Raw genomic sequence first — 15,264 nt, 5'->3', positions numbered from 1 at the left:
GACATGCCACTGGCTTTGAGTAAAGCCAGAGTGTCTATGTATGCGGATGACTCAACACTATACATGTCAGCTACTACAGCGACTGAAATGACTGCAACACTTAACAAAGAGTTGCAGTTAATTTCAGAGTGGGTGGCAAGGAATAAGTTAGTCCTAAATATTTCTAAAGCTAAAAGCATTGTATTTGGGACAAATAATTCACTAAACCCTAAACCTCAACTAGTTGAGGTGACTAAACTGCTTGGAGTAACCCTGGATTGTAAACTGTCATGGTCAAAACATATTGATACAACAGTAGCTACGATGGGGAGAAGTATGTCCATAATAAAGCGCTGCTCTACCTTCTTAACAACACTATCAATAAGGCAAGTCCTACAGGCCCTAATTTTGTCACAACTGGACTACTGTTCAGTCGTGTGGTCAGGTGCCACAAAAAAGGACTTAGGAAAATGCAATTGGCTCAGAACAGGGAGCACGGCTGGCCCTTGGATGTACACAGAGAGCTCTGTCGATCTCTCCTGGCTCAAGGTGGAGGAGAGATTGACTTCATCACTACTTGTGTTTATGAGAGGTGTTGACATGTTGGGTGCACAGAGCTGTCTGTTTGAGCTACTGGCGCACAGCTCGGTCACCCATGAATACCCCACAAGACATGCCACCAGAGGTCTCTTCACAGTCCCCAAATCCAGAACAGACTATGGGAGGCGCACAGTACTACATAGAGCCATGACTACATGGAACTCTATTCCACATCAAGTAACTGATGCAAGTAGTAAAATTAGATTTAAAAAACAGAAAAAAACACCTTATGGAACAGCTGGGACAGTGAAGCAACACAAATATAGGCACAGACACATGCATACACACACGTACACATGGATTTTTGTACTGTAGATATGTGGTAGTGGTGGAGTAGGGGCCTGAGGGAACACAGTGTGTTGTGAAATCTGTGAATGTATTGTAATGCTTTAAAAATGTTATGAACTGCCTTACTTTTGCTGGACCCCAGGAAGAGTAGCTGCTGCCTTGGCAGCAGCTAATGGGGATCCATAATAAATACAAATACAAATACAAAACAGTTGATGTTGAGATGTGTCTGCAGCAGAGGTAACTCTGGGTCTTCCATTACTGTGGCGGTCCTCACGAGAGTCAGTTTCATCATAGCGCTTGATGGTTTTTGTGACTGCACTTGAAGAAACTTTCAATGTTCTTGAAATGTTCCATATTGACTGACCTTCATGTCTTAAAGTAATGATGGACTGTCGTTTCTCTTTGCTTATTTGAGCTGTTCTTGCCATAATATGGAATTGGTCTTTTACCAAATAGGGCTATCTTCTGTATACCACCCCTACCTTGTCACAACAAAACTGATTGGCTCAAACGCATTAAGAAGGAAAGAAATTCCACAAATTAACTTTTAAGAAGGCACACCTGTTAATTGAAATGCATTCCAGGTGACTACCTCATGAAGCTGGTTGAGAGAATGCCAAGCGTGTGCAAAGCTGTCATCAAGGCAAAAGGGTGGATATTTGAAGAATCTCAAATATAACAAATATTTGGATTTGTTTAACACTTTTTTGGTTACTACAAGATTCCATATGTGTTATTTCATAGTTTTGATGTCTTCACTATTATTCTACAATGTAGAAAATAGTGTAAATAAAGAAAAACCTTTGAATGAGTAGGTGTGTCCAAACTTTTGACTGGTACCAATATATAAACTCAGCAAAAAAAGAAACATCCTCTCACTGTCAACTGCGTTTATTTTCAGCAAACTTAACATGTGTAAATATTTGCATGAACATAACAAGATTCAACAACTGAGACATAAACTGAACAGGTTCCACAGACATGTGACTAACGTAAATTGAATAATGTGTCCCTGAACAAAGGGGGGGTCAAAATAAAAAGTAACAGTCAGTATCTGGTGTGGCCACCAGCTGCATTAAGTACTGCAGTGCATCTCCTCCTCATGGACTGCACCAGATTTACCAGTTCTTGCTGTGAGATGTTATCCCACTCTTCCACCAAGGCACCTGCAAGTTCCCTGACATTTCTGGGGGGAATGGCCTTAGCCCTCACCCTCCGATCCAACAGGTCCCAGACATGCTCAATGGGTTTGAGATCCGGGCTCTTCGCTGGCCATGGCAGAACACTGACATTCCTGTCTTGCAGGAAATCACGCACAGAACGAGCAGTATGGCTGGTGGCATTGTCATGCTGGAGGGTCATGTCAGGATGAGCCTGCAGAAAGGGAACCACATGAGGGAGGAGGATGTCTTCCCTGTAACGCACAGCGATGAGATTGCCTGCAATGACACTGCCCCAGACCATGACGGACCCTCCACCTCCAAATCGATCCCGCTCCAGAGTACAGGCCTCAGTGTAACGCTCATTCCTTCGACGATAAACGCGAATCCGACCAACACCCCATGGTGAGACAAAACCGCGACTCATCAGTGAAGAGCACTTTTTGCCAGTCCTGTCTGTAGGCGACATTGTTGCCGGTGATGTCTGGTGAGGACCTGCCTTACAACAGGCCTATAAGCCCCCAGTTCAGCCTCTCTCAGCCTATTGCAGACAGTCTAAGTACTGATGGAGGGATTGTGCGTTCCTGGTGTAACTCGGGCAGTTGTTGTTGCCATCCTGTACCTGTCCCACAGGTGTGACGATCGGATGTACCGATCCTGTCTCTCTGTAGCGCTGTCTTAGGCGTCTCACAGTACGGATATTGCAATTTGTTTCCCTGGCCACATCTGCAGTCCTCATGCCTCGCAGCATGCCTAAGGCACATTCATGCAGATGAGCAGGGACCCTGGGCATCTTTCTTTTGGTGTTTTTCAGAGTCAGTAGAAAGGCCTCTTTAGGGTCCTAAGTTTTCATAACTGTGACCTTAATTGCCTACCGTCTGTAAGCTGTTAGTGTCTTAACGACCGTTCCACAGGTGCATGTTCATTAATTGTTTATGGTTCATTGAACAAGCATGGGAAACAGTGTTTAAACCCTTTACAATGAAGATCTGTGAAGATATTTGGATTTTTACTAATTATCTTTGAAAGACAGGGTCCTGAAAAAGGGACGTTTCTTTTTTTGCTGAGATATAGATATACACTGCTCAAAAAAATTAAGGGAACACTAAAATAACACATCCTAGATCTGAATGGATGAAATAATCTTATTAAATACTTTTTTCTTTACATAGTTGAATGTGCTGACAACAAATTCACACAAAAATTAAAACAAGTGAAAATTAGGCTCAGTAGTGTTTTTGGCCTCCACGTGCCTGTATGACCTCCCTACAACGCCTGAGCATGCTCCTGATGAGGTGGTGGATGGTCTCCTGAGGGATCTCCTCCCAGACCTGGACTAAAGCATCCGCCAACTCCTGGACAGTCTGTGGTGCAACGTGGCGTTGGTGGATGGAGCGAGACATGATGTCCCAGATGTGCTCAATTGGATTCAGGTCTGGGGAACGGGCGGGCCAGTCCATAGCATCAATGCCTTCCTCTTGCAGGAACTGCTGACACACTCCAGCCACATGAGGTCTAGCATTGTCTTGCATTAGGAGGAACCCAGGGCCAACCGCACCAGCATATGGTCTCACAAGGGGTCTGAGGATCTCATCTCAGTACCTAATGGCAGTCAGGCTACCTCTGGCGAGCACATGGAGGGCTGTGCGGCCCCCCAAAGAAATGCCACCCCACACCATGACTGACCCACCGCCAAACCGGTCATGCTGGAGGATGTTGCAGGCAGCAGAACATTCTCCACGGCGTCTCCAGACTCTGTCACGTCTGTCACATGTGCTCAGTGTGAACCTGCTTTCATCTGTGAAGAGCACAGGGCGCCAGTGGCGAATTTGCCAATCTTGGTGTTCTCTGGCAAATGCCAAACGTCCTGCAAGGTGTTGGGCTGTAAGCACAACCCCCACCTGTGGACGTCGGGCACTCATACCACCCTCATGGAGTCTGTTTCTGACCGTTTGACCAGACACATGCACATTTGTGGCCTGCTGGAGGTCATTTTGCAGGGCTCTGGCAGTGCTCCTCCTTGCACAAAGGCGGAGGTAGCAGTCTTGCTGCTGGGTTGTTGCCCTCCTACGGCCTCCTCCACATCTCCTGATGTACTGGCCTGTCTCCTGGTAGCGCCTCCATGCTCTGGACACTACGCTGACAGACACAGCAAACCTTCTTGCCACAGCTCGCATTGATGTGCCATCATGGATGAGCTGCACTACCTGAGCCACTTGTGTGGGTTGTAGACTCCGTCTCATGCTACCACTAGAGTGAAAGCACCGCCAGCATTCAAAAGTGACCAAAACATCAGCCAGGAAGCATAGGAACTGAGAAGTGGTCTGTGGTCACCACCTGCAAAACCAGTCCTTTATTGGGGGTGTCTTGCTAATTGCCTATAATTTCCACCTGTTGTCTATTCCATTTGCACAACAGCATGTGAAATTGATTGTCAATCAGTGTTGCTTCCTAAGTGGACAGTTTGATTTCACAGAAGTGTGATTGACTTGGAGTTACATTGTGTTGTTTAAGTGTTCCCTTTATTTTTTTGAGCAGTGTATATATATATATACAGTGGGGGAAAAAAGTATTTAGTCAGCCACTAATTGTGCAAGTTCTCCCACTTAAAAAGATGAGAGAGGCCTGTAATATTCATCATAGGTACACGTCAACTATGACAGACAAATTGAGAATTTTTTCTCTCCAGAAAATCACATTGTAGGATTTTTAATGAATTTATTTGCAAATTATGGTGGAAAATAAGTATTTGGTCACCTACAAACAAGCAAGATTTCTGGCTCTCACAGACCTGTAACTTCTTCTTTAAGAGGCTCCTCTGTCCTCCACTCGTTACCTGTATTAATGGCAACTGTTTGAACTTGTTATCAGTATAAAATACACCTGTCCACAACCTCAAACAGTCACACTCCAAACTCCACTATGGCCAAGACCAAAGAGCTGTCAAAGGACACCAGAAACAAAATTGTAGACCTGCACCAGGCTGGGAAGACTGAATCTGCAATAGGTAAGCAGCTTGGTTTGAAGAAATCAACTGTGGGAGCAATTATTAGGAAATGGAAGACATACAAGACCACTGATAATCTCCCTCGATCTGGGGCTCCACGCAAGATCTCACCCCGTGGGGTCAAAATGATCACAAGAACGGTGAGCAAAAATCCCAGAAACACACAGGGGACCTAGTGAATGACCTGCAGAGAGCTGGGACCAAAGTAACAAAGCCTACCATCAGTAACACACTACGCCGCCAGGGACTCAAATCCTGCATTGCTAGACGTGTCCCCCTGCTTAAGACAGTACATGTCCAGGCCCGTCTGAAGTTTGCTAGAGTGCATTTGGATGATCCAGAAGAGGATTGGGAGAATGTCATATGGTCAGATGAAACCAAAATATAACTTTTTGGTAAAAACTCAACTCGTCGTGTTTGGAGGACAAAGAATGCTGAGTTGCATCCAAAGAACACAATACCTACTGTGAAGCATGGGGGTGGAAAAAATTTTCTGCAAAGGGACCAGGACGACTGATCCGTGTAAAGAAAATAATGAATGGGGCCATGTATCGTGAGATTTTGAGTGAAAACCTCTTTCCATCAGCAAGTGCATTGAAGATGAAACGTGGCTGGGTCTTTCAGCATGACAATGATCCCAAACACACCGCCCGGGCAACGAAGGAGTGGCTTCGTAAGAAGCATTTCAAGGTCCTGGAGTGGCCTAGCCAGTCTCCAGATCTCAACCCCATAGAAAATCTTTGGAGGGAGTTGAAAGTCAGTGTTGCCCAGCCATAGCCCCAAAACATCACTGCTCTAGAGGAGATCTGCATGGAGGAATGGGCCAAAATACCAGCAACAGTGTGTGAAAACCTTGTGAAGACTTACAGAAAACTTTTGACCTGTGTCATTGCCAACAAAGGGTATATAACAAAGTATTGAGAAACTTTTGTTATTGACCAAATACTTATTTTCCACCATAATTTGCAAATAAATTCATTAAAAATCCTACAATGTGATTTTCAGGATTTTTTTTTTAAAGTGGGAGAACTTGCACAATTGGTGGCTGACTAAATACTTTTTTCCCCCACTGTACACACATACAGTTGAAGTCGGAAGTTTACATACACCTTCGCCAAATACATTTAAACTCAGTTTTTCATAATTCTTGACATTTAATCCTAGTTAAAATTCCCTGTCTTAGGTCAGTTAGGATCACCACTTTATTTTAAGAATGTGAAATGTCAGAATAATAGTAGAGAGAATTATTTATTTCAGCTTTTATTTCTTTCTTCACATTCCCAATGGGCCAGAAGTTTACATACACTCAATTAGTATTTGGTAGCATTGCCTTTAAATAGTTGAACTTGGGTCAAATGTTTCAGGTAGCCTTCCACAAGCTTCCCACAATAAGTTGAGTGAATTTTGGCCCATTCCTCCTGACAGAGCTGCTATAACTGAGTCAGGTTTGTAGGCCTCCTTGCTCGCACACGCTTTTTCAGTTCTGCCCACACATTTTCTATAGGATTGAGGTCAGGGCTTTGTGATGGCCACTCCAATAATTTTTTTACATTTTAGTCATTTAGCAGACGCTCTTACCCAGAGCGACTTACAGTTAGTGAGTGCATACATTTTCATACTGGCCCCCCGTGGGAATCGAACCCACAACCCTGGTGTTGCAAGCGCAATGCTCTACCAACTGAGCTACACAGGACTTGACTTTGTTGCACTTAAGCCATTTTGCCACAACTTTGGAAGTATGCTTGGGGTCATTGTCCATTTGGAAGACCCATTTGCGACCAAACTTTAACTTCCTGACTGATGTCTTGAGATGTTGCTTCAATATATCCACATAATTGTCCTTCCTCATGATGCCATCTATTTTGTGGAGTGCACCAGTCCCTCCTGCAGCAAAGCACCCCCACAGCATGATGCTGCCACCCCTGTCCTTCACGTTTGGGATGGTGTTCTTTGGCTTGCAAGCCATCCCCTTTTTCCTCCAAACATAACGATGGTCATTACGGCCAAACAGTTCCATTTTTGTTTCATCAGACCAGAGGACATTTCTCCAAAAAGTACGATCTTTGTCCCCATGTGCAGTTGCAAACCGTAGTCTGGCTTTTTTAAGGCGGTTTTGGAGCAGTGGCTTCTTCCTTGCTGAGCGGCCTTTCAGGTTATGTCGATATAGCACTCGTTTTACTGTGGATATAGATACTTTTGTACCTGTTTCCTCCAGCATCTTCACAAGATCCTTTGCTGTTGTTCTGGGATTGATTTGCACTTTTCGCACCAAAGTACGTTCATCTCTAGGAGACAGAACGCATCTCCTTCCTGAGCGGTATGACGGCTGCATGGTCCCATGGTGTTTATACTTGCGTACTATTGTTTGTACAGATGAACGTGGTACCTTCAGGCGTTTGGAAATTGCTCCCAAGGATGAACCAGACTTGTGGAGGTCTACAATTATTTTTCTGAGGTCTTGGTTGATTTCCTTTGATGTCAAGCAAAGAGGCACTGAGTTTGAAGGTAGGCCTTGAAATACATCCACAGGTACACCTCCAATTGACTCAAATGATGTCAATTAGCCTATCAGAAGCTTCTAAAGCCATGACATCAATTTCTGGAATTTTCCAAGCTGTTTAAAGGCACAGTCAACTTAGTGTATGTAAACTTCTGACCTACTGGAATTGTGATACAGTGAATTAATCTGTCTGTAAACAATTGTTGGAAAAATTACTTGTGTCATGCACAAAGTAGATGTCCTAACCGACTTGCCAAAACTATAGTTTGTTAACAAGAAATGTGTGGAGTGGTTGAAAAACGAGTTTTAAATGACTCCAACCTAAGTGTATGTAAACTTCCCGACTTCAACTGTATATCTATATATATATATATATATATATATATATATATATATATATATATATATATATACAGCTCTGGAAAAAAAATTAAGAGACCACTGCAAATATTTCTTAAATCAGAATCTCTACATGTATGACAGCCATTCCATTCCAGTGTCAGTGAGCTTCATAAACATACTCTCAATGGTGTATTCATGTTAGGGTGCCACTCCCTGTGACACCTGGCCTTTAGCAGAGCCCTCTCAAATAGCTTGGCAATAAGAAAGGTCAATATTCTGTATGTGGGTGGGTGAGAGAGAGAGTGAACCCCACGTAAACACAACATACTCATTTTTCCCAAGCTGAAAATATATTTTCTAAGCCCTAGTCTATCCAACTGAACAGTAATACAGAATTGATGGCAAAGTATTACATATAACTGTGCCTGCCCTACTACGTAATTTACAGAATATTGCCCAGAGATCCTCAAACTGCCTTAAATCAGTGTTGGGCAACATACGTGAATGGGGTGTATGTTGCCAGTGTTCACCTTTCTCATGGTCCTGTGGGCCTGTTTCACCTGGCCCTGAGTCATCTCCACCCCTCCAATCAGCTGCAGGGTGTCAGCCACCTTAGGACTCAGGTCACCAAATGTCTCTCTCTTCGGGTGCAGTGACTCCCTCTGGATCTCTACACACCTCTGACATAGTACATTCCAGTTGAGAATGTCAAACCTCTCAGAGCGACAGAACAGAGTCTGTGATGCTGTAAACACCTGGAAGACATGTTACAGGTTTTGGTTTTTCCATTTATGTTTTGAGGTTGGACTTTAGCACGTATAGCTCATTAGCACATAGGTCACGTCGATTGGTGTCACCTCGTTAGTCAGTATGTGTTACACCTGTGCTGGTTGCCATCTCATTAGTGGGAAGGTGTTTCACCTTTGCTTATTGGTTCTGTCTGCATGCACCTGCGTTTTAAGTAGTTTGTCCAACCCTCCGCTACTTGCAAATTTCTGCAGCTGATAATTCCTGGCAGTGGTTGTTCATATACTGTTGCTCATATAATAAAAATAAAATTTTATTTGTCACATGTGCTGAATACAACAGGTGTAGACCTTACTGTGAAACGCTTACTTACACGCACTTAACCAATAATGCAGAATTTTTTTTTAAGTACGAAAATATTTGCAAAGAAATTAAATAAACTAAAGTAAGAAAAAATGTGTGGGGGTACTGCTTAGACGAGGTAATATGTAGGTAGGGGTAAAGTGACTATGCATAGACAATAAACAGAGTAGCAGCAGTGTAAAAAAAGGGGGTCAATGCAAATAGTCGGGGTAGCCATTTCATTAACTGTTTAGCAGTCTTATGGCTTGGAGGTAGAAGCTGTTAAGGAGCCTTTTGGTCAGTATGTGTGTAATATTAATATTGTCATGTTGTGTGTGTGTTGCTGTTTTGCGCCCTCTTAAGCCTGTATCTAGATTTCATATGACCCTTACCTTAGAGGTGCTCTATGGCTCTCTCCAGCCGTCCTTGGGCCTATTCTATGGCAGCCATGTCCTTCTAGACAGAGCAGGCCTGACCTCTCCCAACCCTCCAGCAGTCCCCACACCACTCTCACACAGATAGAGATAGAGAGTAAAGCAGAACATTAGCAGCCTGGCCCTTTCTGTGGGCCTGTTGCAGTGTTGAGAGCTTGGCCCAGTGTATTAGTCGGAGCTACTGCCTGATGCTGGGCCAAGCGTGGGGCCTGAAGAGGAATGTCGAGCTAGGCCAGGCTGTGTCTAGCGGACTGGTGTCTCTGAAGTCTGGTGCAGTGAGTGCAGACTATAATAGGGAATTCACATACAAAGCACTGTTTACTTTGTCTCTGGTTGAAGGTCTCTATTGGTCTCTCCTCTGGGCAGACTGAGGAGTGTGTTGCACTCAGAGCCACATTATAAATAGACTTACTGACACTGCCAAACAAGTTCAGCACCTTGCTGAGCAACCACACAAGACTCCACTAGAGCTCCACACCAGGATGTCTAAATTAGGTTTGTCCTGGTAGTCGCAACACAGTGATCCATCTGCAGCAGTAAAAAATCTAGAGACAGTCCCTTATAGAGGCTGTGTGGAGGTGAACAGAAATATGATGAGATGACAACAGAAACATCAAGATAACGGTCAAATTGCCACAATTCTAAAATATTGTTGTAAATACAAGAATCTGTACATGTGTTGTTGATATGAGCAGCATGTTCTGTAGGTGGTTAATATTGTGCCATTCAATACCAGCACACAGTACCAGCTCTAAAGCTCGGTACAATAGGACTTCAGTGTTTGGTACGACACCCTCCCTCACTATACTGCGGGTGAGGTGGGGGATGCTAGCAGGGGCTGAAGCAGAGAGGAGACTTGCATCATCCTCAGCAAGGACACTAGTCAGGCTCCATCAATCTAGCCTGCTAACAGCCTCAACTCCCCCACAGGATACAGAAGCTCTAATGGAGTCTGAATTCAATTCAGCTCCACTGTCAGAAGGTGGTCTTCCTCAGAAGGCATCGTTCACATATCAATACCACGCTACAGTACCACCACTGCAGCAGGAAAATTCCCCATTGTTAATCAATCCCTCTACATGGACATTGCACAGTAAAGCAGGTGATTTGTGCCAACTGTAATTTTTAATTATTTACCCCATAAATACTAGTATAAATTACTACAAATCAAACATCAGTGTGTATAGTTACTGCAGTGGAATAGATGTGGTGGAGGGTAGTACTAAACATCTCTTTCTGAGTTTTCCCATGGATGCCAGATTATTTAAACAAGCCTTGATGGGAGCTGGCCTACATGGGAGAGGGACTTTTCCACCCATCTGCTGTGCATCAGAAATTCCAGAGAACAGCACAGCCTTTTAGGGCAGCTGGGATGACTGCCTGCAGCAGCAGCTCTGCGTGTGTGTACTGCCCAGGCCAGTGTAATGCCTTCCTGCCCACATAGACAGACCTGTGAACAATGCCACTGTATCCCCTCATTCAGCAGCCAATGCCATCCTCACAGGCTTCCTGGCACAGGAGGCAGTATGTCATCTGCAGCTGAAATCGAATTCACTGTCCACAGAGCAGAGTAATAATGTATTTAGAGATTTTGCCATGACCTGCCAAGCAGCCCACACGGCCCTCTGTTTAGTAATGCTTACCAGACCAATACTGACGTAAGTTTACCTATGAAGGTTTGCTCTTTAAACAGGGAAGATTATACAGTGTTCACAAGGCCAGCAAAGTAACTATTGAGGTGTAAATACAGCAAAATGAATATAGAACACCTGCTCTGTTAGACTATGGTGCTTTGGTAGGCTGAGGGTGCCCCGTTGGAACATAACACAATCGTTTTGTCATTTCCTTTTACTGTTACATCACCTAGATATGAGAGCAGAACATGACATGTAGCCATAGGAATGCAACAGTCAGTTGGGGATGAGAGCCATAATAGCCGCCTGTGAACATCCAATGTCAACAATAACAAAGTACAGGTGGCAAAATAAACTCTATAATACTGTGACTATGATCAGTATTTCATATTGTGCTCATCACACTTGCACCTTGTGCCTCTACAATGAGTTAAATGGAAAATCTCCACCTGGACCCAAAACTGTGTGAAAGCTTGTTTCATTGTTCAAAGGCTTTTGTGGGTACATTCACTCCGGTCACAACACTACAGTGCTGTTGACTAGGATGCTATAGAAGCCGGCCAAGTTCAGAGTCATCATCCAACAAAAGAGATTTAGCTAGCTTACACACCAGCGAGAGTCTGCAAATGTTTCCAATTTCACAAATCGCGTAAACAAACTGTCAGTCATAAAAACCTTAAAGGATGACCTCACGCCCAAATACTTTCTACCTCAGCTCCCTGAAACACAACTCTAATGCTACTATTCCAACCTGAGTATATCAGTGGAGGCTGCTGAGGGGAGGACGGCTCATAATAATGGCCGGAATGGAGTAAATGGAATGGTATCAAACATATTGTTTGATATCATTCCATTCACTCCATTCCAGCCATTACACTCCATTTCAGCCATTATTATGAGCCGTCCTCCCTCAGCAGCCTCCACTGGAGTATATTCAGAATGACCATGATCATTATATTCTATAATTCTATAAAATTCTATATTTCGGTACCACATTTGCATCAGCCATATCTTGTAATTAATATTGACTTCTACAGCAAATATTGTGCATTCATTAATTACTCAAATTATGTTTGGACAAATCCATAACAGTGAAGTCAATACGACTCCCAGACAGGTCTATCAGATGTTCATGTAGTGGTTGTGTTTGTGTTGAAGGTATCCAAACTGATCCCTCAACCTCTATCTTTCCCTGAGCCAATGTCTCCTGTGAGAGCTCCCAAACCCTATCAATACCATGCTGGTTGTAACAACACATCTTCTTGAGTGTAGAAGGGTGGGAAGGAATTAATATATTAACAATGTTGCCCCACAAGTGAACACAATGATCAAATCAAAATAAAATAAAATGGTATTTGTCACATGCTTCGTAAACAACAGGTGTGGACTAGCAGTGAAATGCTTAAGGGCCCTTCCCAACAATGCAGAGAGAAAGAAAATAGATATATAATAAAAAAAAGTAAAATACGTAATAATAAAAGTAACAATAGATACACAATGAGTAACGATAACTTGGGGTACCAGTACAGAGTTGAAGTGCAGGGGTACGATGTAGATATGTACATATAACTAGGAATAAAGTGACAGATAGTAAACAGTAGCAGCAGCAAAACAGTTAGTGCAAAAAGGGTCAACGCAGATTGTCTGGGTAGCTATTTGGTTAACTATTTAACTATTTAACAGTCTTATGGCTTGGGGGTAGAAGCTGTTCAGGGTCCTGTTGGTTCCAGAATTGGTGCATCGGTGCGGTAGCAGAGAGAACAGTCTATGACTAGGGTGGCTGGAGTCTTTGACCATTTTTAGGGCCTTCCTCTGACACCGCCTGTACTCATATCCTTCCATATCCTTGTCTGTACATAATGCCCTGAATCTTTTCTACAACGCCCGGAAATCTGCCCCCTTTATTCTCTGTACTAGAAGACCAGTTCTTAAAGCCTTTAGCCGTATCCTTATTCTAGTCCTCCTCTGTTCCTCTGGTGATGTAGAGGCTAACCCCTGCAGCCCCCAGTATCACTCCTACTCCCCAGGAGCTATCATTTGTTGACTTCTGTAACCGTAAAAGCCTTGGTTTTCTGCATGTTAACATCAGAAGCCTCCTTCCTAAGTTTGAGTTATTCACTGCGTTAGCACACTCCGCCAACCCTGATGTTCTAGCAGTGTCTGAATCCTGGCTTAGGAAGGCCACCAAAAATTCAGACATTTCCATCCCCAACTACAACATTTTCCGTCTAGATAGAACTGCTAAAGGGTGTGGAGTTGCAATCTCCTGCAGAGCTCTATCATACTATCCAGGTCTGTGCCCAAACAGTTTGAGCTTCTACTTCTAAAAATCCACCTTTCCAGAAATAAGTCTCTCACTGTTGCTGCTTGCTACAGACCCCCCTCAGCCCCCAGCTGTGCCCTGGACACCATATGTGAATTGATTGCCCCCCATTTATCCTCAGAGTTCGTACTGCTTGGTGACCTAAATTGGGATATGCTTAACACCCCGGCCATCCTACAATCCAAACTAGATGCCCTCAATCTCACACAAATTATCAACGAACCTACCAGGTACAACCCTAAATCCGTAAACATGGGTACCCTCATAGATATCATCCTGACTAACTTACCCTCTAAATACACCTCCGCTGTCTTCAACCAGGATCTCAGCGATCACTGCCTTATTGCCTGCGTCCGTAATGGGTCCGCGGTCAAACGACCACCCCTCCTCACTGTCAAACGCTCCCTAAAACACTTTAGCGAGCAGGCCTTCCTAATTGACCTGGCCCAGGTATCCTGGATGGATATAGATCTCATTCCGTCAGTAGAGGATGCCTGGTTGTTCTTTAATAATAATAATATGCCATTTAGCAGACGCTTTTATCCAAAGCGACTTACAGTCATGTGTGCATACATTTTTACACATGGGTGGTCCCGGGGATCGAACCCACTACCCTGGCGTTACAAGCGCCATGCTCTACCAATTGAGCTACAGAGGACCACTAACAAGTAATCAATGGAGTGGAGAGGTGTGGTCATTTGAACTGATTCCCTCAACAACACAATGGGGGTATAAATTATTGTTCTTTAAAAGTAATTTCCTCTCAATCTTAAATAAACATGCCCCATTCAAAAAAATACAGAACTAAGAACAGATATAGCCCCTGGTTCTCCTCAGACTTGACTTCCCTTGACCAGCACAAAAACATCCTGTGGCGTACTGCATTAGCATCAAATAGCCCCCGCGATATGCAACTTTTCAGGGAAGTTAGGAACCAATATACACAAGCAGTTAGGAAAGCAAAGGCTAACTTTTTCAAACAGAAATGTGCATCCTGTAGCACTAACTCCAAAAGGTTTTGGGACACTGTAAAGTCCATGGAGAATAAGAGCACCTCCTCCTATCACCACCGATAAATCTACAATAATCGAGAATTTCAACAAGCATTTTGCTACGGCTGGCCATGCTTTCCACCTGGCTACCACTACCCCAGCCACCAGCTCTGCACCCTCCGCTGCAACGCAAGCTCAAGGTCCTAAACGTTATTATAACCGCGATCGATAATAGACAGTACTGTGCAGCCGTCTTCATCGACCTGGCCAAGGCTTTCGACTCTGTCAACCACTGCATTCTTATTGGCAGACTAAATAGCCTTGGTTTCTCAAATGACTGCCTCGCCTGGTTCACCAACTACTGCTCTGATAGAGTTCAATGTGTCAAATCGGAGGGCCTGTTGTCTGGACCTATGGCAGTCTCTATGGGGGTGCCACAGGGTTCAATTCTTGGGCCAACTATTTTCTCTGTGTATATCAATGATGTCGCTCTTGCTGCTGGTGACTCTCAGATCCACCTCCAAAAAATATTTATGAAAAAATAAAAGAGGTCCTGGATAGCAGAAAGCTTGGCCCCAGTGATGTACTGGGCCGTCCGCACTACACTCTGTAGCGCCTTGCAGTTGAATGCCAAGCAGTGCTTTCAATGGTGCAGCTGTATAACGTTTTGAGGATCTGAGGGCACATGCAAAATCTTTTCAGCCTCCTGTGGTGCCCTCTTCATGACTGTGTTTGTGTGTTTGGACCATGATAGATCCTTAGTGATGTGGACACAGAGGAACTTGAAGCTCTCTACCCACTCCACAACAGCCCCGTCGATGTGAATGTTGGCATGCTCAGACCCATTTCCTGAAGTCCACGGTCAGCTTCTTTGTCTTGCTGACATTGAGGGAGAGATTGTTGTCCTGCCACC

Source organism: Coregonus clupeaformis, chromosome 11 (genome assembly GCF_020615455.1).
Source record: "Coregonus clupeaformis isolate EN_2021a chromosome 11, ASM2061545v1, whole genome shotgun sequence".
Lineage (NCBI taxonomy): Eukaryota > Metazoa > Chordata > Actinopteri > Salmoniformes > Salmonidae > Coregonus > Coregonus clupeaformis.
This window is presented reverse-complemented; position numbering follows the sequence as displayed.